Below are 13994 nucleotides of genomic sequence, written 5' to 3' on the forward strand. Positions count from 1 at the left end.
GATGGGTGGATGGGTGGGTGGGTGGGTGGGTGGATGGATGGATGGGTGGGTGGGTGGGTGGGTGGATGGGTGGATGGGTGGATGGGTGGATGGATGGATGGATGGATGGATGGATGGATGGATGGATGGGAGGGTTTACCACTGTTTTGTTTAGTGTGGGGGGAATCACACCCCACCGCGACCTGTGGCTCAAGGTCATTGCTGGGGCACCCCTCCCCCAGCACCACCAACTTCACTGCCCCCTCCACCTGCCCCCCCTCCCCACCCCTCCCTACCACCTCTCCCCACCCTGGCCACAGCAGGCAAAAGCGCCTTGTGCCTTGGAATGTTGTGTGTGTGCTGGAATGTTGTGTGTGTGTGCTAGAATGTTCCGTGTGTGTGCTGGAATGTTCTGCATGTGTGTTGGAATGTTGTGTGTGCTGGAACGTTCTGTGTGTGTGCTGGAATGTTCAGTGGGTGTTGGAATGTTCTGCATGTGTGCTGGAATGTTCTGTGTGTTGGAATATCCTATGTGTGCTGGAATGTTCTGTGTCCTGGGATGTTCTCTGTATGTGCTGGAATGTCCTGTGTGTGCTGGAATGCTCTGCATGTGTGCTGGAATGTTCTGTGTGTGTGCTGGAATGTTCTGTGTGTTGGAATATCCTATGTGTGCTGGAACATTCTATGTGTATGCTGGAATGTTCTGCATGTGTGCTGGAATGTTCTGCATGTGTGCTGGAATGTTGTGTGTGTGTGCTGGAATGTTCTGCATGTGTGCTGGAATGTTCTGCATGTGTGCTGGAATGTTGTGTGTGCTGGAACGTTCTGTGTGTGTGCTGGAATGTTCTGCATGTGTGCTGGAATGTTCTCTGTGTGAGCTGGAATGTTCTGCATGTGTGCTGGAATGTTGTGTGTGTGTGCTGGAATGTTCTGCATGTGTGCTGGAATGTTCTGCATGTGTGCTGGAATGTTGTGTGTGCTGGAACGTTCTGTGTGTGTGCTGGAATGTTCTGCATGTGTGCTGGAATGTTGTGTGTGCTGGAACGTTCTGTGTGTGTGCTGGAATGTTCTGCATGTGTGCTGGAATGTTCTGTGTGTGTGCTGGAATGTTCTGTGTGTGTGCTGGAATGTTCTGCATGTGTGCTGGAATGTTGTGTGTGCTGGAACGTTCTGTGTGTGTGCTGGAATGTTCTGCGTGTGTGCTGGAATGTTCTCTGTGTGAGCTGGAATGTTCTGCGTGTGTGCTGGAATGTTCCGTTGCTGGCATGCTGGCCCTTCCCGGCTGCGTTCCGTGCCCACTGCGTGGGGCTGTGGCACTGCCCGGGGGGGGGGGGGCTGTCGCCCGCATTGTCTCGTGGGAAGGGCTGCATTCCCCCCTCGGTCTCCGGTCTGTCTGCTGGACACGCGTGCACCCGTGCGCAGGCCGCTCGGGTCCCGGAGCCCAGCATGGCTGTCTGTCTGGGCGGGCAGTGCCCCGTGAGCTTCCATCCTCTCCTGGCGGACGCGGACTGGGAGACCAGGCAGGTCAGACTCAGTTTACACAAGAGGGGGCGGGTGGGGGGTGGGCAGCCCCCTGCACCCCAGGGTCCCCGGCCAGGCTGTGGCCTCAGGGTGCCGTCTGGCCACCCTGGGCCCAGGGCCGTCCAGCCACAGGCCCGCTGCACAGCCCGCCCGCCGTCGGCCCACACCCGGCAGGCCCACGGGACACGGCCCAGTTAGGACCAGGGCAGGGGGGGGGTCCTGCGGCCCCCCCCCCAGCCCTGGACGCTCCTGCTTGGCTCCCACGCCCCCAAGGGCGCAGCCAGTGCCCGGCCCTGAGGAATCATGAAGAAGGCTCCTGGGGCCAGCAGGGGTGACCTCCGTCCCCCCCCAATAGCGGGAGCCGTGAGCACCCCTCCCCAGCCCACAGCCGTTCCCGCCGGGACCTCCAGGCCAGGACAGTTCAGGATCCCAAACCAGGCCCAGCTCCAGTCACAACAGGGGTGACCCTAACAGAACCCGAGGTCTCCCCAAAATCCGTCTTCCTGGCGACTCCGGACCGAACCAAACACAGCTCCCCTCCCCCAGCAACAGCATGGACTGCTGTGTGGTAGAGACCTGTGGGTCCCCTAGGACTTCGGGGTGTCTGGCCATGCTGGGGCCCCCCCATCCCGACCCCCCTCTCCTCTAACAGGCCAGTGATGGCAGAGGGGGGGGAGAGAGAGGGGGGAGAGAGAGAGGGAGGGAGAGAGGAAAAGAGAGAAAGGGGAGAGAGGGAGGGGAGAGAGAGGGAGAAGGGGGGAGAGAGGGAGAGGGAGGGAGGGAGAGGAGGAGGAATGGGGGGACGAGCAGGCAGGCTGGTTGGCTGAAGCCGATAGAGTCAGGGCGGGTTCCTATGACTCGCTTTTCCAGTGTTTCCTCATAATTAAATGAGTTTTTTGAAATGTCCATGGACTAGACCGACCCGACGCCCCGTTCCCCCAGGCCCCCACAGTGACGGGGGGGCCGGCCTTGCAGGGAGCCCCAGAGAGATGGACCCTCAACTTCCCCGTCCGGCGGGCAGTTAGGGAAACACAGGATCCCCGCGGCTGCGGGGCCTTTGCCAGGCGCCCGCCCCGTGAACACCTCGCTGCTGAGCTCTTGGCACCCAGCTGGGCGCGTGCCAGCCAGACTTCCCGCTGTGCCAGGGCGGGCGGAGCCCAGGGGCACCTGCTCCCTCCACCCCAGCTGGGGGGGGGGGATTTTTGAGTGGGATCCAAGAGCGCCCGAGGCCTGAATCAGCAGCAAGAGCTCCCCATGTCTGGAAAAGCGGGCTCAGCCTCAGCCCCCCAGTTCTGAGCTCCCCAGTTCCTTCCTGTGGCCGGCTGAGCTGGTCAGAGGAGGGATCCTGCCAGCGGCTCACACCCAGCTTACTCAGGAGGCTGAGATCTGAGGATCACGGTTGGAGGCCCAGCCTGGGCAGGAAAGTCCATGAGACTCTCATCTCCCATGAACCACCAGAAAACCAAAAGTGGAGCTGTGGCTCAAGTGGCAGAGCTCAGGGACGGGGCCCAGGCCCTGAGTTCAAGCCCCGCCACCACCAGCAACAACAACGAAGAAAGATCTTAGGAGAAACCAGAGCCTCTAAGGCCGGGCCTCTTTTCGGGGCTGATCCTCCCCGGGCCTCCCACCCAGGTGTCTCCCATAAAAACAGGCAGAATTTCCACGTGGAGATAATTACCTGCCTCAGACGGGACAACAAAGCCATTCAAGGCCCCAAATGCAATCCCTGCTCTTCTTTAACGGCCTGAGGGGAATGGCAGGTGGATCATCCAGTTCCCGCCCTCCTCTTCCTGAACGTGAGGGTTGGAAGTTGTTCGCATTCAACATAGGAAGAAATTCCCCAGCCTAAGTGAATATAAGCCTTCGCATTAAATAGTTTAACCTTTGTGGGGTTTTGTTGTTGTTTTGCCAGCCATGGGTCTTGAACTCAGGGCCTGGGCGCTGTCTCTGAGCTCTTTCACTCAAGGCTGGTGCTCTACCACTTGAACCACACAGCTCCATTTCCAGCTTCTTTTGGGTGGTTCATGGGTGCTAAGAGTCTCACAGACTTTCCTGCCCAGGCTGGCTTTGAACCGTGATCCTCTGGATCTCAGCCTCCTGAGTCGCTGGGATGACAGGTGTGAGCCACAGGGCCTGGCTGATCTGTATGGGGTTTGGGTTTTTTGTTTGTTTGTTTGTTTTATCTCATTCTGCCCGCGTGTGAGCAGACCCCTGCATGAGTTTAACCCCCCCCCCCGCCCCCCCACACAGCCCCTCTGGGGCCCCAGGGCCCCCTCCCCTCCCCGCCACCCTTCCCAGAGAATCCCACCGGACCTCCCTCTTGGCAGAGCTGCAACCGGAAGTGGGACCTCATAATTGGGGCCTCCATCCCCTGACTGTCTCATTAGCAGCTGCTAATGGCTGGCGTGTTAACGACCCAATTAGGGTTCTAATGGGCCCGTCCTGGGTGTTCAGAGGGAAGGGAATCGCTGGAGAGGAGCCTGAAGCCCCACACCCAGCAGCAGGCGCCCAGTGCCATCTCTAACTGACCCCCATCTCAAACTGCACCGCCCCCAGTCTGAATTAGCTGGGGCCCAGACTCGGGGAGGGAGGCCTGGGGGAGGGAGGCCTCAGGCCGCGGAAGGGAGGCCGCCATCTTCCTCCTCTCCCCGCTGTAGAGAGCGTTTGAGGTCTGGAAGGTTCAGAGTTCAGGACAGCGTGGTGCTGGTGTCCAGCGCTCAGTCCTCCTGCAGTTCAGGGGGGCGCTCTGGGGGTGGGGGCCGGGTGAGCCCTGGAGCGGCAGGATGTCATCCCTGAGCCCCGGCTGGGGGTCCAGGGTCTGCTTTCCCAATGGGAGCTGGAAGAGTCATCAGAGGATTCTTCTTAACCAGCCCATGGAGGGGGCTGGCGGGGGGGGGGGGGGGGGAGGGGAGGGGGGGGTAGTGGAGATGCGAGGTTCTGGCCTCAGACGATGGCCGAACCACTCTGCCCTCCCACCCTTCCTGATCTTAAGGCTCCACTCATACTCAGGCATGAGTGCAAATGAAACCATCATACTCAGATGTGCATGCAAATGAACTCTCCATACTCAGGTAGTGTGCATGCAAATGAACTCTTCATACTCAGGTAGCATGTATGTAAATGAGTCCTTTATACTTGGGTAGCATTATATAAATGAACTCTCCATACTCAGGTAACGTGCATGCAAATGAACCCTTCATTCTCAGGTAGTGTGCATGCAAATGAACTTTTCATCCTCGGATAGCAATATGCAAATGAACTCTCATACTCTGGTAGCATGCATGCAAATGAACTCTTCATACTTAGGTAGCATTATGCAAATGAACCCTTCATACTTAGGTAGCATTATGCAAACGAACTCTTCATGCTCGGAACTCTTCATGCTCGGGTAGCACTATGCAAACGAACTCTTCATACTTAAGTAGCGTGGATGCAAATGAGCTCTGCCACCTGCCAGCTACCTGGCTTTTCAGGTCCCAAATGCAGACACCCCACAGATCCTGCAGACCCCAGCATCACACTCAAACCTTGATCCGGCCTCTGGGTGCACAAGGGAGCAAACCCCATCCCACAGAAAGACTGAGTCTCCCGCCCCCTCCCCATCCCCACCCTGCTTTCCCTGGAAACTAATCAACAGGACAGTCCTGGAGACTCGGGCTGCCGGGAACCTACCCGCAGGCCTCAGCTTTTACCTCACAGACCATGATTAAACATATATGAGGCCGGGCGCCGGTGCTCACGCCTGCCATCCCAGCGACTCAGGAGCTGAGATCTGAGGATCAAGGTTCAACGTGGGCACCAAAATAATAATAATAATGGTGACCAGACTAGTTTGCCCAGAAAGCTCAAGGAGGAGCTTGGTGGGGCGATGGTCGAGGTCATGGGCGGGAGCCAAGCCCACAGAGAAGCTGGCGCGGGCCAGGGCTGGGAGCTGGCGGATTTCTCAGCTGGACCCCAGCTCTCCTTCCCTGGTGTCACCCTGAAACTGATGTGACATCACACACCAAAAGGTGGTTAGGCCTACTAATCAGTGGGTGTGGAAAAGGGAGATTATCCAGACAAGACTCACCCGCCCATAGGAAGGCATGCATGTGTGCGTGTGTGTGTGTGTGTGCATGCGCGTGCATGTGTGTGTGCCAGACCTGGGACTATGAACTCAGGGCCCGGGCGCTGTCCCTGAGCTCTTCAGCTCAAGGCTGCCGCTCTACCACTTGAACCACAACTCCACTTCCGGTTTTCTGGTGGTTCCTTGGAGAGCAGAGTCTCACGGACTTTCCTGCCCGGGCTGGCTTTGAACCGCGATCCTCGGATCGCAGCCTCCTGAGCAGCTGGGATGGCAGGCGGGAGCCACGGCGCCCGGCTCCACAGGGAGGCGTTGAACGCAGAGAACGCGCTTGGCCTCTGCAGCTTCTCTCCTGGCCGCTTGCTGCATTACTGGGTGTCTGAGTCCACGAGGGAGGACCGGGGGGGGGGGGCTCCCCGTGTTTTCGCAGACACCCACTGTGGTGGGACAAGGCTTTCCTCACTGGAGGGATTCTACAAAGACATGTCCTGGGATTGTTTTTTTTTTTTCTTCTCATTAAACAACTATGAAGAATGCACCCCCCCCAAAAAAATCATCAGACCCCCCCCAAGGCAGAAAACAGCTGCTGGGAGCCGGCTTCCCGGGCCCCAGCGCCGCTCCGGCACCTGGGCCTGGGCGACACAGAAATACACGTCAGCCTGCGAACCTGGCGCCCAAGCCGCGGCTGCGCAGCCCCCTGGAGAGAGGAACGGTGGATTGATCGATTGATCGATAGATCGTGGAGGGAGGGAGGGAGGGAGGGAGGGACAAACTTTGGAAGCTCCCTCCCCTCTCCCCCGCCCCCTGCCAGGAAATCAGCCCTTAGTGTAGTTATGCTCCAAAGGCCTCATAGCAAGCCGGGCGCCAGCCCTCACACCTGTCATCCCAGCGACTCAGGAGGCTGAGAGCTAAGGATGGAGGTTCAAAGCCAGCCTGGGCAGGAACGTCCGTAAGACTCTGATCTCCATGAACCACCAGAAAACTGGAAGGGGCGCTGTGGCTCACATGGTAGAGCGCCAGCCTGCCTTGAGTGGAAGAGCTCAGGGACAGCGCCCAGGCCCTGAGTTCAAGTCCCAGGACCGACAAAATTTAAACAGACGAGTTTCTGGAGGGGAAATGAGCAACATTAGAGGCCTGGAAAAGGAAAAGGAGAGGGAGAGGGAGGGAGAGAGCGAGCGTGCTCACCGGCCTCCACAGATCTCATTGTTCACGAAGGCCCTGCTGGACAACGGAACGTTCCAGAACGAGGCCCCCACTGCACCCTCGCTGGGAGGAAGGAGGGAGCAGGTGTGGCTGGTATGGAAGGGCCTGCAGCCTGGGGGGGCAGGCGGACCCCGACGCCCCACGTCCCACACCGCCTTGTCACGTGGGTTCCTTTGCTGTTCCTGTCTGTCTGTCTGTCTGTCTAGTTTCAAGTTGGGCTGCAGGGCTTTGTTGGTGGTGGTTCTGAGCAGGTGTGCCCAGCCCTGGGCCGTGTGTGTGTGTGTGTGTGTGTGTGTGTCTGTCTGTCTGTCTGTCTGTCTGTCCTCATCTTTGAGCTGCTCTCCATGAATTTCTTTTTCTGCCTGTCCTACGCGCCAATGCCGACCCCCCCACGCACCCCCACTTTTGATTGTTTTTCTCCTTATCTATTATGACCTCATCATGAGCTCAGGGGACGTCACACTCGCGCGCTTGTTCAAATGGACGTCATTTCCCTGCGGCTTCAGGAAAAACAGAACCAAAAACAAAGACAGCTCCACGCGGTGGCTCGCGTGGCCGCGCTGCGTGGGGAGACGCGTTGCTCTCCGGTCTCCTGGCGGGTGTCGGCCGTTGAGGTGTGGGTGCATTTGTGTTCTTTCTGTTTGTCTGGGCGGGGGCTCCGCATCTCTCTCTCAAACGGTCGTGTGATCGGGCGTCCGTGTGTCCGTCCTGTGCCCCCGAGTCCAGCGCGCTGGTCAGTAACGGCCCACAGCGGAATGGCGGAGAAAACGCGTTCAAATCGCGTTCCGACCGCAGCGTGCGCTCAGCGCACCGTGAACAGAGAAGGCCGCGCGCCGCTTCCCTCACGTGGGGTTTTAGAATTACCAGCTTCCAAGCTGGACACCAGGGGCTCACGCCTGCGGTCCCCCCCTCCCCCCTCCTCCCCCTCCCCCTCCCCTCCCCCCTCCTCCCCCTCCCCCTCCCCCTCCCCCCCTCCTCCCTCTCCTCCTCTTCTTCTTCCTCCTCTCCTTCCTCCCCCTCCACTTCTTCCTCCTCCCTTCCTCCTCCTCTTCCTCCTCCTCTTCCTCCTCCTCCCCCTCTTCCTCTTCCTCCTCCCCCTTTTCTTCTTCCCCCTCCTCTTCTTTCTCCTCCTCCCCCTCCTCTACCTCCTCCTCCTCTTCCTCTTCTTCCCCCTCCTCCTCTTCCTCCTCCCCCTCTACTTCTTCCTCCTCCTCTCCCTCCTCCTCCTCTTCTTCCTCCTCCTTCCCCTCCTCCCCCTCCTCCCCTTCTTCCCCTTTTTCTTCCTCCTCCTCTTCTTCCTCCTCTTGGAACTGAACTCTGGGCCTGGGCGCTGTCCCTCAGCTCTTCAGCTCAAGGCTGGCGCTCTACCACTTGAACCATGGCACCATTCTGGCTTTTTCTGCTGTGTGGTGCTGAGGACTCGAGGCCAGGGCCTCACGCATGCGAGGTGAGAACTCTACCACGGAGCCACCTGCCCAGCCCTCATTATTGTTTTTAGTGATGCTCTCTTCCTAACTTCTTGTTTTTCTTTTTCTTTCCAGAAGCTTCTTCTGCTCTGCCCGTGGGTTTTCCAGGACGGTCACGTGATACGTGTGTCTTCTTCCCTTCTGCTCTTCGGCCTTTGTTTTGGGGTGGTTTCTGCAGCGCGCCCTGGCCGCCTCTAAGCCTCACGTCCCTGTGGGCAGGGGCGGGCCTGGCCAAGTCTCCCACGCGTGCCCGGACTCCCACACCAGCCTGACCCACGCCAGGCTGACCCACGCCAGCCTGAGTCCCCGCCGTCCTGACCCACGCCGTCCTGACCCACTCCAGCCTGACCCACGCCAGCCTGATCCACGCCAGCCTGACCCACGCCGTCCTGATCCACGCCAGCCTGAGTCCACGCCGTCCTGACCCACGCCAGCCTGACCCACGCCAGCCTGACCCACGCCAGCCTGAGTCCACGCCAGCCTGAGTCCACGCCAGCCTGACCCACGCCAGCCTGAGTCCCCGCCGTCCTGACCCACGCCAGCCTGAGTCCCCGCCGTCCTGACCCACGCCGTCCTGACCCACGCCAGCCTGACCCACGCCAGCCTGACCCACGCCAGCCTGACCCACGCCAGCCTGAGTCCCCGCCGTCCTGACCCACGCCAGCCTGACCCACGCCAGCCTGACCCACGCCAGCCTGAGTCCCCGCCGTCCTGACCCACGCCAGCCTGACCCACGCCATCCTGACCCATGCCATCCTGACCCATGCCAGCCTGAGTCCACGCCAGCCTGAGTCCACGCCAGCCTGACCCACGCCAGCCTGAGTCCAAGCCAGCCTGACCCACGCCAGCCTGACCCACACCAGCCTGAGTCCCCGCCGTCCTGACCCACGCCAGCCTGACCCACGCCAGCCTGACCCACGCCAGCCTGAGTCCCCGCCGTCCTGACCCACGCCAGCCTGACCCACGCCAGCCTGAGTCCCCGCCGTCCTGACTTCTGCCAGGCGGGAGGGCGGCGGCCCCCGGGGACGGGGCTTTCGGTCCTTGCTGTTTGTAGGGCCAAGGCCAGGATTAGAACTCCATCCCGACACTCCAGCCGGCGCTCTACCCGCTGAGCCATGCCTCCCACCCCAGGGGCTGGTCATCCTGTTTTTCCTTTTCTTTCTTCTTGTGTCTTCCTATCAAGACAATCAGCATCCGACCAGTGGTGTCCAGAAGTGGCCTTTGGAAAGCAAATTGAACCTCAGAAAGATTAAGCCAGCTTGCGCCCGCGGCTCCCACCTGTCACCCCAGCGACTCAGGAGGCTGAGATCTAAGGATCGCGGTTCAAAGCCAGCCCAAGTAGAAAAGTCCGTGAGACTCTGATCTCCAAGGAACCACCAGAAAACTGGGAGTGGCGCTGTGGTTCAAGTGGCAGAGCACCAGCCTTGAAGAGCTCAGGGACAGTGCCCAGGCCCCAAGTTCAAGTCCCAGGCAGGACCAGTGCACACACACAAGCTGATTCATGTTTCCCATTTCACTGATTCGTGAAAAGTGAATTGTTGCAGGGAAAGGAGGCCAGCACAGAGGAGGCCAACAGAGGAGGCCAGCTCAGAGGAGGCCGGCTCAGAGGAGGCCAGCTCAGAGGAGGCCAGCAGAGAGGCCACCACAGAGGAGGCCCGCAGAGAGGCCAGCTCAGAGGAGGCCGCAGAGAGGCCAGCAGAGGAGGCCGGCAGAGAGGCCAGCACAGAGGAGGCCCGCAGAGAGGCCAGCAGAGGAGGCTGGCAGAGGAGGCTGGCTCAGAGGAGGCCAGCTGAGAGCCAAGTAGGAGGCAGAGGAAGGCAGTGAGGCCAGGTGCTTTCTGGAAGAGGACTGGGGGGAGCAGGGCAGCTGGGTTCAGGTGGGAATTAACAGCTTTCTTCTAGACATTTCCAAATTTACATGGCTCTGAGGAAGGCTGAGAAATGGAGGATGGGGGCCCCAGGGGAGGAGGCCACAGAGGGGGCTGTGGTTGTGCGGGAGGGAGGGGGAGGGGAGGGGAGGGAGGGAGGGAGGGAGGGAGGGAGATGGGGGAGGGCAGGACAGGGGAGGGGAAGGAGGACAGGGAGGGAGGGAGGAGAGGGAGATGGGGGAAGGGTAGGATAGGGGAGGGAGGGCAGGGGAGAAGGAGGGGAGGGGAAGGGAGGGAAGGAGAGGACAGAGAGGGGGGAGGAGGGGAGGGGAAGGAGGATAGGGGAGGGAGGGGAGGGGGAGGGGGAGGGGAGGGAGGACGGAGGGGAGGGGAGGGGAGGGGAGGGGGAGGGGGAGGGGAGGGAGGACGGAGGGGAGGGGAGGGAGGGGAGGGGGAGGGGGAGGGGAGGGAGGACAGAGGGGAGGGGAGGGGAGGGGGAGGGGAGGGGAGGGGAGGGGGAGGGGGAGGGGAGGGAGGACGGAGGGGAGGGGAGGGAGGGGAGGGGGAGGGGGAAGGGAGGGAGTACGGAGGGGAGGGGAGGGGAGGGGGGAGGGGAGGGAGGACGGAGGGGAGGGGAGGGGAGGGGAGGGGGGAGGGGGAGGGGAGGGAGGACGGAGGAGGAGGAGGGGAGGGGGAGGGGGAGGGGGAGGGGGAGGGGAGGGAGGGGGAGGGGAGGCAGGGCACATGGAGGGCAGGAAGAAGTCCAGCGCGCGGCCCCAGGCCCGAGCCAGCCTCTGCTCCCCCGGCCTCCGTCCCGGGCCTCCGTCCCCAGGCCCCGGCCCCCGCTCGGCGGGGCTCGGCTCCGGCTCCCGCGGCCGCTCTGCCCCGGCCCGCGCTGCACTGCGGCGGCCGCGGCGGTGAGCGCGGGCGGCGGCGGCGGCGGGGGACGGCGGTCCGCGCGCGCCTCCCGGCGGCCGCTCCGCGCACTGCACCCGCGGGGACGGCGGTCCGCGCGCGCCCCCCCGGCGGCCGCTCCTCGCACTGCACCCGCGGGGACGGCGGTCCGCGCGCGCCCCCCGGCGGCCGCTCCGCGCACTGCACCCGCGGGGACGGCGGTCCGCGCGCGCCCCCCGGCGGCCGCTCCGCGCACTGCACCCGCGGGGACGGCGGTCCGCGCGCGCCCCCCGGCGGCCGCTCCATGCTCTGCGCTGGCAGCCCGGGAGCCTCAGACTAGAAGGGGGATGGAGGAGAGGAGGGGAGGAAGGAAGGGTGGGGGACAGGGAGGGGGATCGGAGAAGATAGGGAGGAAGAGGATAGAGAGGATGAGGAGGGAAGAGGGGAGGGAGTAGAGAGAGGACAGAGGGGAGGGGGGAGGAGAATGGGGAGGACCAGGAGGGGGTCAGGGAGGACAGAGGACACAGCCAGCACAGAGAGGTGCAGAAGCTTTTATTCAGATGCGGCCTCACCGCCCCGGCCTCCCGGCCACCGCTTCCCATGGAAGGACTCCAGAGGACGGCTGTGAACCAAGATCACTTCACAGCCAGCAGACCTCAGACAAGCCAGGCATCCAGGGGTCAGCACAGCCCAGAAGACAGGGGAGCGGCCGGGCCCTGGGGCTCCCGCCTGTCATCCCTGCCACTCAGGAGGCTGAGATCTAAGGATTGAGGATCAAAGCCAGCCTGGGCAGGAAAGTCCATGAGACTCTGATCTCCCATGAACCACCAGAAAACCAGAAGTGGTGCTGTGGTTCAAGTGATAGAGCACCAGCCTTGCATGAAAAAGAGCTCAAGGAAGAGTGCCCAGGCCCAGAGTTCAAGGCCCAAGACTGGCACAAAAAGAAAAAGAAAAAAGACTCACTTCCTCAGAGCCTCGCAGCTTGTGGCCGACTTGCCCCACAGTGGAAATCTACTGGGAATTAACAGTCACTCAATAAATAAATAAATATCTTTTAGAAAAGGGAACAGGAGGCTCAGAAGAGTTCAAAGTCTGTTCCTGTGTTCGCGCAGCGTCGTTATTCATGCTAATCTGTCCTTCCTGACTGCGTGCCGTGCCTCAGTCGCCCAAAAAAAGAAAAAAAACTGCTAAGAGAAAAGAAAAATCGCTTATGTGAAGCCATCTAATTTTTTTCCAAAAATAGGATGGCAATTTCGATACAGCCGATGATGTCAGTGCAGGAGAAGAAAAAAAAAAACTCCAGCTCAGCGCACAGTGCTCCTCAGGCCCAGACCGGACACCGTGTGCCAAGTCCAGACCCACGGGCAGTGCAGATGAGCAGTGGACCGACCCCGGCCTCCGCGTGGCCGGTAACCATGACAACCACGCCTTCCAGCCGGCCCCCGGAGATGCTGTGCGGCCTGCATCCACCCTCTGCACCTCAGCCGCTTCTCTGAGAAACACATGTGATGTCTGACTCCATATGGTTCTGGGATTCTTCAGAATAGACAGGCTTTCTCAGTGACCCGGGCTCAGACACCTTCTGACAGCCATACTGTTAACACTACGTGGAATTCTAGTTGTGACTTTCCCAGTCCTTTGTTGTGGTAGGACGTGAGTGCAGGGATCGACGGGCCTCCACCCTGGGCCTCCATCCTGGGCCTCCTCCTTGGGCCTCCGCCCTGGATCTCCACTCACCACCCCCACCCCACCCCCCGGGGATCCCTCCAAGAGCTGGACTGCCTTCGACCCTGGGCAGGAAACCTGTGAGACTGATCTCCAGCGAACCACCCAAAGAAACAGACATGGAGCTCAGAGACAGCCCCCAGGCCCTGAGGTCAAGCCCCACGAAAAAAGAAGGGAAGAGGGGCATCTATTTGAGTAAGGAGCACTGGGGGGTCGATCAGAGGTGACACTGGGTCCAGGTGGGAGGCCAGGCCATGGAGGGGTGCAGTATTCAGGGGTGAATGGGTTGCAATCCCCTAGTCTGGACTTGTGTCTCCATCCCATCATGTCCTGAGCTGGCCACCAGGGGGCAGTGTGCTCACACCTCAGGGACGTGGCAGGGCCCAGCTCCCTCCAAGGGGCAGACCAGGCCAGGGGACAGGGAGGGGAAACTGAGGCCCGGAATTCTTCTGGCTTTAGGAAAACGGTGGCACGTGGGGTTGTGTGGCCCTGGGTTCCTGGCTGTCCCGGGCACGTGGGGTGACCCACCTGGGCCTGGCTGGGAGCCCCACTTTGCTCCCCACCTCGCCTAGTCCCCCACACCATCAGCTCAGAAAAACAATAATAATAAAAACCAGGGCTGGGCAGGTGGCTCAGTGGTAGAGTGCCCACCTAGCATGCAGGAAGCCCTGGGTTCGATTCCTCAATCCCACATACACAGAAAAAGCCAGAAGTGGTGCTGTGGCTCAAGTGGTAGAGCTCTAGCCTGGAGCAAAAGAAGCTCGGGGACAGCGCCCAGGCCCTGAGTTCAAGACCCAGGACTGGGGAAAAACTAAGACATGTCCAAGTGCTCAGCTATTCAGTAGAGACCAAAAGTGAGCAAGACCCCATGTCAACAAACAAGCTGGTACCAGGTCCCCCCAGCTCTGTGGGCTCCTGAGAGGACATCAAACCGATGTCCCCCACGTTTGTGGACAGGTCCTGATCTCCATCCGGGTCAGCAGCGGCTGAGGCCGCACTGGGCCGTGCATTTAGCTCGCGTGGACAGAACGTTGCTCTTTTCCACAAAGGTGATCGGGCTGACACCCGGCCCTCCCCATCCATTAGCTTAATGGATCCCACCTTGTATTTATTTATGTGTGGTAGAAAGAAAACAGTCACATGGGGCGAAGGGCGTTGGAATCTGTTTTTATCTTCCACCGAGTTATCAACACTTTTTGTATCAAAATATTTACAATGATAGCTGCTGGGAACAAGCCGGTGCATACAGTACAAAGAAGAAAACCCCGCTAGAGCC

This window comes from Dipodomys spectabilis, unplaced genomic scaffold (assembly GCF_019054845.1).
Source record: "Dipodomys spectabilis isolate Male_0828 unplaced genomic scaffold, ASM1905484v1 ptg000644l, whole genome shotgun sequence".
Taxonomy (NCBI): domain Eukaryota; kingdom Metazoa; phylum Chordata; class Mammalia; order Rodentia; family Heteromyidae; genus Dipodomys; species Dipodomys spectabilis.